The sequence below is a fragment of the Cimex lectularius genome, unplaced genomic scaffold (genome assembly GCF_000648675.2).
Source record: "Cimex lectularius strain Harlan isolate CLEC.00 unplaced genomic scaffold, Clec_2.1 scaffold81, whole genome shotgun sequence".
NCBI lineage: Eukaryota > Metazoa > Arthropoda > Insecta > Hemiptera > Cimicidae > Cimex > Cimex lectularius.
The window spans coordinates 213,120-229,972 of record NW_019392692.1 but is presented as its reverse complement, the minus strand read 5'-3'; the positions used below and the strand labels follow the sequence as shown (position 1 = coordinate 229,972).

The 16,853-nt window shown below is 35.2% G+C and overlaps 1 protein-coding gene across 1 annotated transcript in view; it reads left to right on the top strand.

The window, feature by feature from the left end:
- LOC106660788 overlaps window positions 1–16,853 on the top strand; it is a 666,377-nt gene that overhangs the window by 457,372 nt on the left and 192,152 nt on the right. The window lies entirely within an intron of this gene.

Sequence of the window (16,853 nt, the reverse complement as noted above, 5' to 3'; positions counted from 1 at the left end):
CGACCAATACTTTTAGATTCAGATAAGGGCATGCAATCTCATTTTTTCGCATAAAATATAATTGTAAAATATAATTCAGTATTTACAATATTACAATTTTCTGTAACATTTTTGACCTGCAACTTTGAAGTTGAGCATTCCCAGATTTGTTGTGAAATCTGAAGATTTCGGTTATTATGACAACAGGGTGTTAATCCGGAGCAGCATAAAATTCTTCACTAAACAGAAGAAAATTGACCTAACTAACCTAACTTGAAATGTGTGTAGTGTTGCACCGATGCTATAAAGCTGGACACAGAATATGATAGAAATGATAAATAATGGAGTGAGTGTGGTGTTCAATCTTTTTTAAAAAGATAGTTCCTACTCACAGTAAGTTGTTTTGCAACGATCGACATGAATTGCCAAAGTGAACCCGCTGATACCTCCGCCAGTGCGACGTTCCAATTAGCAGCTGATTTTTTTTAATGGCGCTCAATTTGAACGTGCGAAACGCGGAAATTATAACACAAATAAATGTTATACTAGTAAATACTTAATGTTATTAAATTACTATAAAACAATTAAAATAATTAGATTAATTATTTGGATGTTTGATATTATTTATGTACATATTTAAAATGGGAGGTAGATCAAAATCTGTTATATTATTAATGCATTTATCACCACGTTCAATTTTACATTTTTTAATTTCAAATTTCTCAAACCAATCTAATTCTTTTTCAATTGTTTTCTTTTTTCAACTTTTTCACCAAGAATTAGATAGGAACTACCTTTTTAAAAAGGACAGAATATAATATGCCACTTTTTGGGAATGGAGCCTATGCGTTTCTGTCAATTCAAAAATGACATATGGTGCTGCCTAGCAGGTAACAGTCCACTTACAGTTATGTCATTTATCCTCTAGCATCAGATCCCTGAATATTGAAAAAAAAACACTAAATAACCCGGTTTTAGAATTTTTTGATTTGTGTCACTTTTCTCGTGGGTGGGCGATATGTCAACAACATACATAGATGTAAATGGAAGGAACCTCGCGTTTGCTTCACCCAGCACATAACCCTGGTCGTTAAGATCTAAATCTTCTCCACAATTAGCAAATAGCACATTGAGAAATTAGAATGCGAGGTGGACATAAAGATTTTTACAAAATAATAATAAAAGGTCTGACTCCTCGCCCATGACACAAAAAAGGTTAATTGGACGTTAATCTCTCCTTTGGGCACGAATTAATTTCCAATTGCTTTTACTGTATGTTAGTATTAATATAATCAAAATCGATGACATACGTTTTAACATAAATAATAAAATATGTGTGTAAATTAACATGTACTTTATCCCACAAATATTTGTATAGTATTTTAAATTCTGAATTAACAGGCAAGGCCATGATTCACCAGCTGGAAAATGTTTGCTTGTTATCGCTTCAGTGTGAGTTCGAGGGTGAGAATAAAATTGTCGTCGTTTGACAGGGGTGCGAGATAAAAATGTGGGCCACTTGCATTAGGCGATATCGCCCCTTATCGTGGGGGCGGCAAAGGGCTCTAATGCCCCATCTCGAGGCCTTCTACCAAGTGCGATCGGCGGCCTGCTTGATAAGGAAAACTCTCACTTTACAATTTCTCAACTTCCAAACCTATCGAATCCACTTGTAGCACTTGGCCCAAAACAGATCTTGGATGATGCAAGAATGCCTATTCTAAAACCCGGAAATTATTACATGATAATTTTTTTTAAATGTTTTTATTTATTATTCTTATTAGCAATTTGGTTTCAAATTTCTACAAATGTGAAGGAAAAAAATCTTAAATAGAAAGAACTAAAAAGTAAAGTACTATAATGTAGCCGAAGGTCAGGGGTTCACTTTCTTTCTCATCTCAACTAAAACCGTAGATTAAAAGTAAAATTAATAAAAATAATTAATAAGGTCAATGATGACTACTAAATAAATATATCATTGTTTAATAATTCAATTTTATTTTATAGATTTTTGTTTTTAAACAATGTATATTAGTTGTTATTTATTCAGATATCGTGAGATGCGGTCGGGTGTGATGTAGGTTTCAGAAAAACATTTTCTTTATCTTTCTGAAACCTACATCACACCCGACCGCATCTCACAATATCTGAATAACTATCGATTAACGGTCACTAATCTCTACACATTAGTTGTTATTGTTGACACAAGTAGTATTATTTAATATCTTATTATTTCTTCATTTCATTTTGTATTTTACAGGCTGTTTTGTAATGGAGGCAAAAATATTGCAATTTTGACATTTAATGGGTTTTTTATTATCCCAAAGGAAAACCACAGTTCAAGCCGCTAGGAAAATTAATGAAGTGTACACACGTAAAGGTAATAACACTTTAGGAGAAAGAAACGTTTGTAAGTTGTTTGCTTGCTTTAAAAGCGGAATTGCGGAAAATTTCGATTTGGAAACATTTTCTGGTCGTTCCTGATCTGTTGGTGATGAGCAACTTGAAACTTTTGGCATAAATAACCCTCATTCAGCTAGAGATCGGGAGACACGTAAAATATATCCAACAATCGTTTCAACGTATCTCTGAAAAATTTTACTAATGGGAAAATCATTAATTTAACTGGACTAAAGAAATTCAAGGAGTTTATCGCTCAAAAACCTGAGAAATTTTGGGAGGACGGAATTTTGTTGTTTTGTTTGTTTTCTGTGTAATTGTGCCATTCTTGTGTGTCGTGTTGAGAGTCTCCCATAACACTTACTTCAGCGGAATTCCTTGCCACCCACGTGTGAAAGTTATGTCGACTATGCTTTCTGTTATGAAAATTCAGTACATTGCTAAGTCTAATTTTGTAATATTCTGTGGCCTGAAAAAATCGAACCATTTTTGGCTTCAAACGAACCCCATGACATTGTCATGCGATTTGTTGAGCCACAAAAAAACGCAAACTGAAGTGTGACGTCGGATAATTCGCTAGTTATCCTGTACCTCTATAATTACTCGGAAAGGGTATAGCCGTCTTCACCACTTTGAAGTAAAGGAGACCCAATATTCCGCACCATTTCTGCCAAATCCACAGCGTGAAGATAATTCTTCTATATTCTGATTTGAAGGTGAACATACAATGGTTTGTTATTCAGATATCGTGAGATGCGGTCGGGTGTGATGTAGGTTTCAGAAAAACATTTTCTTTATCGTGCCAACGTTTCGATCTTTTATTGAGATCATCTTCAGGGCTCAAAGTGTTTGTCACTAACGATTAACGGTCACTAATCTCTACACATTTATACAATGGTTTTATGCGTAAAAAAAACATGGCGTCGATATCAAAGCCTTCAAACAGGAAAACCTGAAATTATCATTGATTATAACCGTACGAACTGTGGTCCATAACTGTTCATCAGCTTCAACAGCTCGCAGCACTAATAGGAAGTCCTGTCGACTTCTTTTCTGGGGAAAGCTTGGGTATGTGCTCATACTGAAAGTCAAAATTTGATTCTAGCAAGTTTAGAAAGAAATGTTCGCGAAATATTCGCATTTAATCTCTAAGAAAAACATCTCAAATAAAGAGCAAAATTATTCGCCATCCTAAATATATTCATTGCTACCTCGATTTATACCGTAAATCTATGCAGTTGGACTATCTAATAAACCAAGAGCAAATGTATCTAAAGTTGGAACATTGCAAGAATGCGAAAAAAAACACATAGTACTACCCGAACCACGTGCAACACAAATTGATAAATAATCTTCTGAAATGTAAATGTACACAATTTTTAAAGATATTTACATTAATAATTAAGTGATTGTAAATCGAGTAAAGTTCTTTCGTTGTCATTTTTTCACAGAATTATCTTTAAGTACAAAATTCAAAATTGAACTTTGATTTCAGGGGTTGCGTTTTAAATCGATTGTTATTTATGTATGTATACTATTGGTATTGAATACCATATACTTTCCCAGTTGCCTTATATATGATATCGATTAAGGACGGTATAAAATGTTTTAAATAATATCCAGACGGAGAAATACTATCTTTTTGGGATTAAAAGGGTACAATTAAGACCCCTATCACATTGAGCTAAGACCGTTCGTTCCGTTGTTTTTTTTCCTACTTCTTTTAACTTTATCTTCTTGCTTTATCCTGACGACCTTAATGGCCTTTGAACGAAACCCGGTGAAACTTGGGTAAAATCTCAGTGTGTCCAACCTTGCTAAATCTATTGGAAGGAGAACTTTTTCAAAAGTTTTTTTTTAAGTTTTTACGCCCAAAATTTCTTAATTAGTGAAACCTGTCAATGTGCTGCTGCCATAATGTTAGATACGCATGAATAATGAAGATAACGTGTGTTCCCGTGAATGAGGATATGGTAAAAGTAATCTCTAATCTCTTTCAACTTCAATTTGCAAATTTCTTCTCTCAATTACTCAAATGCATCTTATCAGCATCGCGGACCGAGTGTAAAGAGTAATAGGTTAATTAATGAGGGTCGTTCAGTCAGGGAGGCAAAATTTATAGGAAAGAAGCGATGAACAGGGGAAATAGGACTAAATACGGAAGGAATGACTCTCCTACCGCAGGAATAAATAAAGATTACCGCTCCGGATACAAACGTTTAACCCTCTGTCCTGTAATCCAGTTCTTAATTACTGGCCATTTTTCGGTTTGTTTTTATTCGTGGGAATGGTTAATTTCAGACTACGCAATTATCATTTGATTAGCCTTTGTTACTAGCATTTTAACATGAAAAACTCAAAATTAAACAATTGATTGGAATTTAATAATGGGTATGTACTAGGACGCTTGCTGGTTTTACAGTTACTGTATGTGTTGACATTGATTGTTAAAAAAATATATTTAAAAAAAAATATATTTAAAAAAAATTGACAATACAAAATTATTGAATGACCAAAATTGAGTTCGAAAATAAAAACAAGTAAGAAATAGAGAGTTTGTGTATGAGTGAGAGAAAAGGCGAGACAATGACAAAGCAAAAATGGTAGGCTAAAAACCAATTTAAGAGTTATATTCATAGTATATATTTTACAATTAATTAAGGATTTTAGTTGAGATAAAAAAGTCAATAGCACGAGCGGGATTCGAACCCACGATCTTAGGCTTGATACGCTTGCTCACTTGAGCTATCGTGACCTCTTGGCGTGTGCGAGAGAAAGAAAGAGAAAGGGTGAGAGAGAGTGGAGAAAGAAAGGATCAGAGTTAAGATAGTGTACTAGTATGTGGGAAGAAAAAGACAGCATGAGAGAGAAAAATGTTGAGAAACAGATAAGATAAAGAAAAAAGAGTGGAATAAAGTTTAAAAAAAGAAAGAGAGGATGTGTGTGTGTGTGTGTGTGTGTGTGTGTGTGTGTGTGTGTGTGTGTGTGTGTGTGTGTGTGTGTGTGTGTGTGTGTGTGTGTGTGTGTGTGTGNAAAAAAAAAAAAAAAAAAAAAAAAAAAAAAAAAAAAAAAAAAAAAAAAAAACTATTTATAAACGAAACAGGATATAAAAAACTTTAATATAATGAGTAAAAGAAGTTTACAAATTAAAATAACCTATTGATAAAAATAAAATAAGTAAAATAAAGTTTGTAATTAAAATAATAAATAACTAATAAAATACTAACAAAATATAAGTAAAGAAAACATTGTTTTTAAAAGAAAAATGATCAGAATGTTTAAATTCTCTCCGCACTGGATTCTTGCTATTTACAAAATTTACGTAGTATATGCACTAAAGATAAAAATAAATATAATGTAGGAGTGAAAAAGATTAATTATGAGGAGCTGATTCATTATTTACTGACAGAATATATCGATCACTTTTTTGTGAAATAAAATGGTTGAGTTATTAATATAATAATATTATAAATTTATACATATAAGATAACTGTGTATATGTGTTATTTATTGAATATTTAATTATTGAAAGTTATTTCTTGACGGTTTGTAAAACTTTTTTATTAATATTTAAATGAATGTACATTGCTTTGCCGTAAAAAGAATTATTTTTTTAAATTGATACAATAGCTAGTCTATTCAAGAAAGTCTCATTTCCGACGTCCTTCTCCCACCCACTTATCAATATTTATAGAAAGAAAGTTACCCTTAAAAAAAGAAAGAAAAAGCAACTGACAAAAAGTCCCGTCAGAAGAAATTAATGACTACCTTGAAAATTGAGTTAGTCTAATAGCATAAATTACTGGCTCGCTTTTTTCGTCACCCCCTCACCTTAATAATAATTAAGATATATTAAGCTTTGAAAGTGGTAACGCCTGTTCAGCGTCGGTAGTGTTTCGGTAAAAGTAGGGGGTTGGCTTAAGTGATCGATGTGCTGTGGTGTACTCCAAGTAAATATAGGTCTTAATCACACACTATCTACTCAACCTAACCGCCTCTGATAGATGGCTCATCTAGTTTGTTTTTTTCCTACCCAACATTTTTTTAGATTTACTCGATAACTTAAAATCTCAGCCAGCTCAGACTACAGACAATTGTATGGTAATACAAATATCACAATAATTAGAGAATTTCGCTTTAAAGTATCTGTACAAATAAATACATTCCTTTACAAAGCAAAAATGTAGATAAGAGTAAAAAAGTGAGGAAAAAGTTCTGTGAATAAAGATAAAAATCGAGTTACGTGAAAAAGGTAAATAAATAATTTTTTCAGAACATTTTCTATTGTAGAAAACAAGCGTTTATTTTTATTTTTCCATCTTTACTAGATACAAGTCTGAATAATCAACATCATTAACAAGGGACAAATTAATAAGAGTAATAAATATAGATCCTAGAAAGTTAATCCTACCTATCTAACGTTCCTTCTCCCTCTCACTCTTTCTTGCGATTTTTCACCTTCCTCTTCCTCGCTCTCCAACTCTCCCATTCTCTGTTTCAGTTCTACTTGCATTTACATATTCCTTTCCGTTTTCTTCCTCTTTCTACTCTTGCACTTTGTATTCCTCTCTCATACTGAGACTCTCATATTTCGGTCTCTCATTTTCTCTTTCTTCTGAGTCTCACAATTTTTTACAGTTATCCTTACTCCCAATCTATCGTTTTCCTTTACGTCTATATCACTTTTCTTCCTGTCTTAATCTTTTTCCTCGATTTCCCGCTTCTCCTTCTCTCTATTTTTACTTCTCTCCCCTTCCTTTTTCATTCCCATTATTTTTTTCTTTTCTCGCTTTTCCTTCCTTCCCTCTTCTATCTCATTATTCTCTAACTCACGCTGCCTACCTGTCATCACTCTTACTAGTTTCCTCAATCGCCTCTCTTTGGGTACCTTTATTTTTCTCACTCTTTTTCCATTTTTCATCTTTTCCAGTCGGATTATCAATATTTTCCGATCTCTCGCTCTCTCCCTCTTGTCACACTCACTAGTTTTTACTTCATTCTCATTATTTGATTTTCTTATTTTTCTCTTTTTTTCTGCTTCGGTCTCTTTCTCCTATTTCTATTTTCTGTTTCTCCTGCTATCTCTCTCTCTCGTTCTCTCTCTCTCTCTCTCTCTTTCTCTTTCTCTCTCTTTCGTCCGCTGTCTAGATTTCTGATATCTCTCCCTCTTCTATATTTCCTACTTTTTCTCGCTCTTGCTTGTTCTCTTTCTTACTCTCCCTCTCACCATCTTTGTCTCTCTCTCTCTCTCTCTCTCTCTCTCTCTCTCTCTCTCTGTTTGTGTCTTCCTGTCTTTGTCTTCTTCTTATCTCGACCTTTCTTAAATGTACTCTTGACATTCCTGATCTGTCCAGTCGCCTTCTCCTCCGTCTCACGAGTTTTGTTTCTTAGGCCCATTATTTTCCTTTCTTATTCTTTTATTATTCTCTTCTCTTTGTTCTTATTTTCTTTTCATTTTTCTCTCAAGTATGTTTTCTTTTCGTTTTACTTTACTACGCATTCCGATTGTAAATAATAATGTTAGTTATTGTAGTGACATATGCCTTACATTGCTAATGTATATTCTTTGTTTTTATATAAATCAGATTACTGTTTAATTACTGGTTTTATATTATACATTTTATATATAAATTACACCACGTTGAATATAAAACAGGTCAATGGACCTAATTCTACTTCCGCTAAATAAAACGCTCTCTATCTATATTCTTGCATTGTTTGCCCTTCTAGCCAGTCTCTCTTTTTGTTATTTGATTATTTTTAATTATCATAATTTTATAGTATGATTTTGTATTAACCACATTTCATTTAACACTTACTTTTCTCCGACATATGCGATTAACTAATTTATTTTAAAAACTGTTTATATTTCATTTGTAGCTATCGAATCCTAGGTGCACGATTGTCTTATCGAACAAACTGTATTTTGTATGATTTTTCTCATCTTAACTGTGGTTTCAAGACAATTTTACGAGAAGCTTATTGTCAATTTATAAGGGTGATGAAAAATGGCGTGGGCACCATATTCTCACCTCTCTTATAAATATTATTATATTAATCATTAATTGCCACCCTCTATTCTATTCCCTGGTACAATTTATTAGTTAATGGATTGTCGTCGTCCGTTGCCCTCAAGCCTTCAAAAGGAATACAAGAGATCGAAATCACAACAAAGGGCGACTGTATAATGGATAACAAACCATTCATTCCCTCCTCTATTTAATTTGTCCTAATTGACAAAGCGTCCGCGATGGAAGAATGGCGGTCGCTTGTTTCTAAAACAGATATTCATCTTTCATCAAAAGGAACAAGACGCCCTATGATGAAACTGGCAATTTGCAAATGCTTTTTTATGCCGCTGATTAATGCCCCTGTTACCCGTAGGAGCAAACCGGCTTCTTCATTGAATAAGCATTTCCCAAGTAATAGTTACTCTATTACTTTGTAATAGCAGTTTTCTAAAGTCTTACCGATTTTAATAGTAATATTAACAACATTGAAAAGTAACATTATTTTTATTTTCTTATTAGAAATATAAATTCAGAAAAGTGAAAATTTTGAGAAAGTTTTATTTTATTAAATTCACTAATTTTCGTGGTCCGCTTGACCAATTCATTTCAATTAATTAAGATCATTAAATTAAGGTAATTAATCGAAGTCACGATAGCTCAAGTGGTAGAGTAGCGGCGTATCTAGCCGAAGGTCGTGGGTTCGAATCCCGCTCGTGACATTAACTTTTTGTCATCTCAACTAAAAACCTTAATTAATTGAAAGATATTAATTGGTCAGGCGGACCACGAAAACTAGTGAATTTAATAAGTTAAAATGAAGTATACCTTCACTAAAGCTCTCCGTGGCCATGTCATTTGTCGCCAAGAATCAAATAGATTACACGACTTTTGAAAAATGGCAAAAAGGAGGGAAAATTTAAAAGGTGGGGTTGAGATGGGAAGTTGGTGTCCGAGTGGATCGAAGTAACGATAGCTCAAGCGGTAGAGTAGCGGCATATCTAGCCGAAGGTCTTTTTTTTCCTATCCACCTCCCCGCCGTACCAAAGGGAGACCCCATACCGGCAGACCACGGCCACCAAACTAATTCAAATGGGATGCAAGTTTAGGAGATCTTACAATTATGGGTACAAGGAGTAACCAGCCCGGAAATTAAAGTTCAGGGAAACGCTAAGATTTAACAAGTAAGTTATCATCAAAGAAAGAAAGAGAAAACTACTCCGGTACTTTAGCAACTATAGCTCGGCTAACAGGCTTGAGGACCTCAAACGTCCTCTTTTCTTTAACCAGTTCGTTGAGGGTCGGTGGCCAAGTGTGGCGGAAGAGGAGCTTTAGTGGTTCCCTCACACTCTCAAGGAGGGGGTAGTTGAATAGTCTGTGTTGGACACTGTCATCAACTCCGCAGCCTACGGAATCGGTGCAGGTAAGCGTTGAAATTTCCGTGACCTGTCATTATTTGTGTGATCCAGAAATCTGGTTGAAACCACTTTGCTCTTGCTCGGCCCTCAATACTGAGTAGAAACTCGCGGGTTAACCTTCCCTTGGTGCTTCCGTCCCATCTTTCCTGCCACGAGTTGTCTATCCAAACTGTAAGGATCTCCCGGATCTACTTTCTAGGTGCAGTTCGTAGCCATTCCCTATATGACGCATCCAAATTTACTATTGTTGGCTCCTTTCCATCTTTTAGCTGTCGGATTGCAATTCTACTGTGTAGGACAATGTCGATTGGTGCAGCGGAAGCAAGGATTTGGAGGGCGTGAGTAGGGGCTGTCCTATAAGCTTTAGTCGTTCTCAGGAGCGCTATTCTTTGACTCTGCTCGAGGATGCTTCTACTCCTGCTTTGCAATTTTTTCCCCAAGCTGCTCCTCCGTACAATGGGCAGGTATACGCTTTTGTAAGTGATGGAGAGTGCCCCTGGACTCAGCCCCCATTTTGATTTCGCGATCGAGCTTAGTTTCGAGAAGACGCACCTCGTCATTTCTCTGATCTTGATGGCATGGTTTGTAGGACTTAGACTTTTTCCCAAAACTATGCCTAGGTTCTTTACCTTTTCGCTCAGCTTGATTCTTTTCCCTTCGATCTTACTCACAGGGCTTTACTTAATTTGCCTTTTAGCATTAGCGATTGGCATTTGTAATTTTTAATTTCGCCTCTTCCCACCATGTTTTGATCGCCGTCACCATTGCTTTTGATTTTTCTTCTAGCTCTTTCTTCGTATCGGTAATAGATTACACGGCATTTAAAAAATGGCAAAAAGGAGGGAAAATTCATAAGGTGTGGTTGAGACGGGAAGTTAGTGTCCGAGTGGATCGAAGTCACGATAGCTCAAGTGGTAGAGCAGCTGCGTATCTAGCCGAAGGTCGTGGGTTCGAATCCCGCTCGTGACACTGATTTTTTATCTCAACTAAAAACCTTAATTAATTGAAAGTTTTATTTTATGTTTCAATTCAAGACCTTTTGATCTCAACTTGACCTATAAATTACTGTTTAATATATTTGTCTTGTAATATAAAATTAAAATGTTGAAGGCTGACCATTAAATATACTCGAGATAATTGAAATTACGCAATTCAGGGATGAAGGCGGGAAAACTATATAAAATGGTAAGAGAGGAGTTATTTAAACGAACAGCTCTTATACATAAATAAATAGATTGTGGCCGAGACTTAAGGCAACTACAGGCTTCCACCGTTGGGGGTGGAGACGACGGTTCATTTTGTAGTAAAATCGAAACGGCTTTGAATCCAATTTGCGTCAAGTGAGGCATGCCCCTGTACAAAGGGTTGTAAAACCGAGTGAAAGGGGAGAAATTTCACCAGGACTTTGAAACGCCTCTTATAAAAGAAATTGGCCCTGTTTCACGGACACCTCTCATTGCTAAAGAAAATTTGTGAATTCCTCTCCGACCAATTATATCCCGGGGGCGGCAAAGGGGTTGGTGTGAAATTGGGGTGCGGCGATTGTTCGGGCGACGAACATGTAAACCTGTGAACATTACATCAGCCCCACTGCCGAACGGGTTTGTTCTAATCCTAATTTACATAGTTATACGATGCGCCTGTCTGTTACCTATGTCGGCAAATTTTAACACCGTGGAAACGCCGATCTGCATCAGAATTATAACCATACACCTGGTATTTGTATCCGAATCGCTCCTATCAAAGCAACATCACCTTCTGATTACCATCACCCCCTGAATACGTTTTATAATTGATATTTTATAGGATGTGTGTAACCCAATTTAAAACGATAATAAATGATAGGGAATGTCAAGTAACAGAATTGCCTACGGTCCTTAGCAATGTTGGGACTGAATCACTCTTCAAGGGAATCTGTGGTGTTTAGTAACCGATAGTTGATTATTTGGAGATCGTGAGATGCGAACTGCCGTGGCGTAGATTTAGAAAAACATTTTCTTTATCGTGCCAACGTGTGCTTTATTGAGATCATCTTCAGGGTCTGGGATTTATAAACATTATGAACATTATACAAATACATGTAGGATATGAAAAAAATGAATTTATACAATACTAGAAATTTTAGACTGTGTTTGTTTTCTGTGTAGATGTGTCATTATTGTGTGTCGTGTTGAGAGTGCCAGTGAGATATTGTTGTTTTATGTTTATATACGTTGGATTTTGAAGGGGTGGAGAAGGAAGTAGGGATAGAAAAACTTTTTTATATGAGGAGCCGGCTTCTTTGAGGTGGAAGGAGCCAATAATGGGAAAGAAAGGGTAGTGGTTCGGCCTAATTAAATATAATTGGGGAAAGGAAAACCAAATAGTTGAAGAATTAGACTATGTAAATATGTTTGGTGAGAGGAATGTAATGATAGTTTTATATATTATATTATATGTTTTGTGTGATGTGATGATAATATATGTATGTTATTGATATTGAATTTGATTTATGATCTTAGCGTAGCTGCTACTGAGTTTACATCTGTAATGATAAACACAGCATCAATTACAGAACGGACACATGTAAACTCAGTCGCAGCTACGCTAAGATCATTAATCAAATTCAATATCAATAACATACATATATTATCATCACATCACATAAAACATATAATATAAGGCCATCATACTCATTACATACCTATTTAATTCTGTTCTTCGTACAACCTACTTCCCTATAGCTTGGAAGCACTCGTTTCGAATGATCCCTAAGCCGAAAAAGCCAACACATTGTACTACTTCATACAGGCCAATAAGTCTACTACCTACTTTGGATAAAATTTAAAAAAAACTATTGAAAAATTTTTTTGCGATTTTAAATTCTCAAAACATAATCCTAGACTATCAATTTGGTTTTCGCAACCGTTACTCAACTGTCCAACAGTACCACCCCGTGGTAGGCATTATTTGTTCCTTGAGATGGGACTGTACTGTTCTGGGGCCTTTCTTGAAGTAAGCCAAGCCAAGCTTTTGATCGAGTATGGCACCCGGGTCTGCTGTTCATGCTCAAGGGTATCCTTCCATCCACCGACCATCTCATACTACACAGTTACCTCACTGACCGATTGTTCCAAGTCATCGAAGGCCCTTCCCTTTCTGCATATTTCCCTATCCATGCTGGTGTTCCTCAGGGTTGCGTTCTGGCCCCCACACTATGCCAGGTGATTACAGCTAACATCCCATCACATCCTGAAAACACCACATTCACATTTGCAGACTATCCAGCAATTCCCCCTATCAACTCCGACCTTATCATTTCCACTCGAAACCTCCAACAACACCTCATACTACTAGAGACTTGGTGTAAAAAAAATATAAAAAAAAACTGATATAATTTGACACAGACAAATCCACCCACATTACTTACCTTCAATATTCATAAAAATATCTCCCCCCTCCGGTTTTCTTAAATAATATTCCCCTCCCAACTGTGGACATGGTGCTGTCCCTCGGACAATCGTCCGTACATTGACAAATGCCTAACGTGGAATCCTCACACACGACTGAAACATCTGTAGGTTGTGACATGATATACAGCTCTTCTTGCCAAACGTTCTAATTTACCTCTCAAAATTAAAAACCTTACAACACCATAGTTAAGCCGGTATGGACTTACGGAAGTGTGGGGTTCAGCCAAACATTTCAACACCGTAATCAAACGGCCCAGTCCTTAAAACTACAAAAAATAATAGATGCTCCATTTTAGGTATCGAACCTAACTATACATACAGACTTACATATCCCTTTCGTTCAAGACGAATTCCGTTCCCGTTACCGTAAATTTCATAAAAACCTCCCAACCACCGTAAATCAGCGCATCAGAAACCTGGCATCCCGACGAATCCCCTCAAACCCTCCCCTGAAGAGACAATGGACGCGAGATCTCCTAGGAAGTGTCGGTGATGATAGTGAAAGTGACACAAGTATCAATTAAACAGACAATATTTTAGAAGTTTGGAGTAGTACCAATGGGTGTTTTTCCACACTTGGTTTTAATTTTGTATATATTACCTTGCTCATTGTTACTTGTTACCTACTTGAAGGTAGTAAAAGAATCCCATAATTCCCTATATATATAATATTTTGTGCATTCTAAACAAGATTTTTGGGGATGTATACCAACTGTCTGTTGTTATATTCCGCTAGAATTCTTCTTCAGTCAGGAACCGTATTAGGACCTAAAGAGGTGAATATTATGCATGATACAAATCAACAGAAGTTTAATTCTACGTTGGTTACTACAATTGATTAATGTTTTTAATTGGGATAAAAAAGTCAATGGCACGAGCGGGATTCGAACCCAAGATCTTCGGCTAAATACGCCGCTGCTCTAGCCACTTGAGCAATCGTGACCTCGATCCACTCGGACACTAACTTCCCACTCAACCACACCTTTTGAATTTTCCCTCCTTTTTGCCATTTTTCAAATGCCGTGTAATCTATTTGATTCTCGGCGACAAATGAAATGAATTTCATAAGTTGGTGACTACTTCGATATTACAGAAGGTCTTTTCATCGCACAATACAAGATCCTGATTTACTACGATTTTTATTTCGTAGATTAATTACGTACATACTGAATCAATTAGCATCGCTATTGAAATAGATTTAGCTTTTGAACAATCGTGGTTTATGCACTCATGTCGTAAAGACGAGTACATTTATTGACTAATTAATCAAAAACTTCCCAGATTGCTGCCAATTTGTCTTAGTCTCCACTGCTTTGACATGATGTCAAAATGTCGAACGTAAGACTTCTGAGGAGGAGAACACATTCCTGTATCTCATAGCGACACGCAAAATTTCTACCCCTGTAGTTTCTAAACTCCACAATTATAAAACATGTACAGGAATATTTTTGCGATTTCTTATGGGAAATAAAGCTGCGATGAATCCGGTAGGACGGATAGTATTCTTGAATTGTTCCTATGCCAATAAACTTCGCTCTGAATTATAAAATAATCTTATCAGCAATTTTCTAAGGCAAATTAATTACGAAATACTTGAAACACGTAGAACGTGAATATGCATATTTGTCAGAAAACGTGAAAATATACGGTTAAAAAACGTAAATGGCACGTCACGCAGGGTAGTTTTGCATCACAAGGTTAATTTTTTCTCTTTGAGGGATGATTGCGCACTAACACATGGCCATCTGTCATTCCATCCTTAGGTTATTTTTATAATAGATCAAAGCCAGGGGGTTCAGTTTTGCGACCTTTGCACGACTGAAAAAAAGCTCTGAACAAAACGCACAACCGCTCAAAGGTCAGGAAAACACAAAAGTGAGAGGAGTGTAGAAGAACTAACGAGGAAGTTGAAGAGGGGAAATGTAATCATCCAGGGTCTGCATGTATGAAACTATGGATTGGTGATGTATTTCCATGTTTACTGTTAAAATGTTGAAATCATAATAACTTAAAATCGCCAACATCCTCCTTAAGATTTATTTATTACCAAATGGCTTTGCATTTAACCGGTTTAAAACTTCTAGGAGATAGTTGTACTCTAAAAGTTAAAAGAAGTATTATTCTTGCTCCTTACTATGCAGACAGCCAAAATATTATTAACATTAATTTATATTACATGTAATATAACAGAACAACAAATGATTTAGTTCAAATAATTTAATGTTAATAGTTTCTTTGGTTGTCTATCCTCTCTGGTTTGGTCTGTCAGGCGCCTTTCGGCTTTTCACTTTATGATGCACTGATAAAACAAAAACCATACACCATATTTGGTGATATACCAAAACAGCGAGGGCAGGCGTACCAAAATGGTTGAAAACGTTTAAGTTTTAGATTTTTCACTCCACACGCCTCCATTATGTAAACAAGTTATATTGTAATATTACGAGACACCTTGTAAAATAAACCGTATCGTTGGTCTTGTATAGTAGAATAACATTAACAAGATATGTATCGTGTTTAGTGACCGTTAGTCATTGATTATTCGGAGATCGTGATATGCGGTCTGGTGTGATAGGTTTCAGAAAAACATTTTCTTTACCGTGCCAACGTTTCGATCTTTATTGAGATCATCTTCAGGGCCTGGAATTTACAAACATTGTTTACATTTAACAAATAGATGTAGGATGTGAAAAATGAATTTATACAATGCTAGAAATTGTAGATTTAAAAAATTAATTTATACAAAGCTAGACAATTTTAGATTAAAAAAATTGAGTTTATACAATGCTACAAAATTATATTCGAAATTTCACTTTTTTAATCTAAAAATTTCTAGCATTGTATATTTTTTCTTAATCTAAAATTTTCTAGCATTGTATAATTTCATTTTTTTATCTCAAATTTCTAGCATTCTATAAATTCTTTTTTTTATCGCAAATTTCAAGGCATTGTATAAATTCATTTTTTCTAATCCCACATGTACTTGTAAAATTGAAGCAATGTTTATAAATCCCAGGCACTGAAGATGATCTCAATAAAGATCGAAACGTGTAATCATTAGTGAAAAAAAATCTCACTGGCACTCTCAACACGACACGCAAGAATAGCACAATTACACAAGAAGACAAACAGTTTGAGTGAGTAAAAATACTTTGATTGAATATAAAAAATATATTTTTGCATTGTATAAATTCACTTGTCCACATCCTAAATGTATTTGTTAATTGTTAACAATGTTTGTAAATCTCAGGCCCTAAAGATGATCTCAATAAAGATTGAAACGTTGGCACGATAAAGAAAAAGTTTTTCTAAACCCTACGTCACACCTGACCGCATCTCACGATCTCCGACTAATCATCTAAAAGATATTTAAATCGAAATTATGAATAATTCTCAGTGCTTTAAAAACAATTGAACTATTACATTTCAGTTGCTTTTAACGTCCGTCTTATGTGTTCAATTGCGGTTTTATGACCAAAGTCGATATTTTAAAGGCACATGAATTTTAATAATGAATTCATGAAGATACAAATTTTATTTATAATTGTTAGCTAATTTTTCAGGATAGCCATTTTTTTATTTTGAATATCCTCAGT